This window comes from Penaeus monodon, chromosome 10 (genome assembly GCF_015228065.2).
Source record: "Penaeus monodon isolate SGIC_2016 chromosome 10, NSTDA_Pmon_1, whole genome shotgun sequence".
NCBI classification, from domain to species: Eukaryota; Metazoa; Arthropoda; class Malacostraca; order Decapoda; family Penaeidae; genus Penaeus; species Penaeus monodon.
The window spans coordinates 25,395,326-25,397,825 of record NC_051395.1 but is presented as its reverse complement, the minus strand read 5'-3'; the positions used below and the strand labels follow the sequence as shown (position 1 = coordinate 25,397,825).

Below are 2,500 nucleotides of genomic sequence, written 5' to 3'. Positions count from 1 at the left end.
ATGTGTGTGTATGTCTGTATATGTGTGTATTTATACACATATACACCGTTATATGTATAGGCCTATATATATGAATATGTATATATAAATATAACACACAACACACACGCACACACACACACACACACACACACACACACACACACACACACACACACACACACACACACACACACACACACACACACATATATATATATATATATATATATATATATATATATATATATATATATATATATATATTATATGTGTGAAAAAATATACAAACATACACCGTTATATATATAGGCCTATATATATGAATATGTATATATTATGATATATATATATATATATAATATATATATATATATATATATATATATTTATATAATTATATATAAATTAGTATATAATGTATTATATGACATATTATCACATATAAAACATAATATATATATATATATATATATATATTTATATATATACAGTACTATATATAAAAATATATATAATATATATTACAGTAATTGTCACATATTTAAGAATCGATATTATTACCAGCATATAGAACATAGACTTGATAACAACATAATATATTATTATATTATATTATATATATAAGTAAAAATAATTACAGATTATAAAAAGTATATGATATGCAATACACAATACACGCTTAACAAAAGAGAAAAAAATACGATAACTTTGGTCAATTTAAGAATACGAAGTAAGTCATCCAATTACCAAGCAACAGTACTTAACTACGAACCCTCCTCGAACACAAAATAGAATGACATTAATAAGAAAAAACTAAAATAAGTAAATAAATAGATAAAGAAAAAAGAAGTTATCCCAGAGGTTATATTATGCAGGTTGTGTTGATGATCAGGGACGCAGAAGAGAGGGAGAGTATCGGTCCATTGTCGTTTCTTCTGGACCGGTTTTAGTACCATGGAACCTGCCTCCTTGCACAGCCCCGGTACCTCCTTGCCACGCTTATGTTGGGGCAGGGCACGGGGTACTGTGGGTATTTTTAGGAAATAAATATGTTGCTTTTTCGTGAGCTGAGGTTGAGGCTTCATAGACTCTTGTTGTGTATCATTGTTTTATTCGTTTTGTTTTATGTTGTTAATACTTCCGTTTGCCATTAACGTCACTGTGTATCTTTAAGTACTGTCACTGTCATAACTCCATTGGTTGTGGGCTTTACGAGCGCCATGTAAATTTAATGGCATATAGTCGCCAATCCATAATTTGATTGGCGATCTGACTCAACTTAATTATGATACATTTCAATTACTATTCAACTTAAGTAGCTTCCCATTTCGCCCCTTTGTCCCTGACTCGTGCAGCATTCGACCGATATGGAATGCGCTTGATCATGTTCAATATGAAGGATAAAAAGTCTAATTCAATTTCTTTTCTTGCTCGTCTCAGAGACTGTGTGCTGGTGGTTTTGCGTAAAGATTGTGTGTGTTGGGTAAAGTATTTTCTCTCTCTCTCTCTCTCTCTCTCTCTCTCTCTCTCTCTCTATCTATCTATCTATCTATCTATCTATATATCTATCAATCCGAACCAAATAAATAACCGTTTTCCGGTTAATAAATACGTCCTTTTCAATAACATTTTTCTCCGTCAATCAACTGATAAATCCACATAATTTATGTATCTATCAAGTCGGCACGAGGAAACTGACCGATGCATATTTAAAACTTATTCATTGAACAGCGATCGAGTTCACCTTGAGTGAGTGTCCAGTTTTATTGCGTATCTCGAGGCAGTGGCTATCTAACGAGAGTATTATTTAATTGTGTATTGCTGTATTATTACGTATGTGTTATGAATCATGTAGGCTGTATTTCTGAACAGTTCGTGTAAGGTTCATCTGTTGATATTGTTTCATTGTGAAGAAATACATTTAGAAGAATTGCGTTTACGATAGTACTAAAAAACAATATTAAAAATACAGAATTAATATTTACGCCACAGGAAAAGCGAAAGGTGTTAAAAGGAGTCACATAATCATCTGGAGCTTGATAAGAGGTTGATAGAGCTGTGTTGAGATTAAAAGACAATCAAATCGTCTTTTTATCTAGATGAATGAGATTGGCTGTAGGATAATTGACCTGTTTCTGAAGTTAATGGTTGAAGTGTCTTGTAATGGGCCAAGCTAATGCATAATGTCGCTAATGGATTTGTTCCGTATCACGCTTGGAAAGGATTGTCATTTTATAATTGACGTGTTAATATTACTTATGTTATTATTAGTGTAAACGCTATTGACGCTATTAGTATTAGTATTATTAGTGTTCTCATTGTGAATGTTATTACATTGTTATCATTATTGATGGTGTTAATTTTGTCATTACTGGTGTTATCTTTATGAATGTTAATTGTTATTTTTATTTGTGTTAGGCTTTTTAATTCCAGGGTAATTACTATGAATATCATTATCTTCCTTATTATTGTTCTTGTTATTATTGTCATTGTCAGTAGCATTATTTTTATTTTTATT

At 30.8% G+C, this 2,500-nt stretch overlaps 1 protein-coding gene across 1 annotated transcript in view; it reads left to right on the top strand.

Annotated features, from left to right (window-relative positions):
• The window catches only part of LOC119577962 (protein split ends-like), an 11,097-nt gene that overhangs the window by 463 nt on the left and 8,134 nt on the right, over positions 1-2,500 (top strand).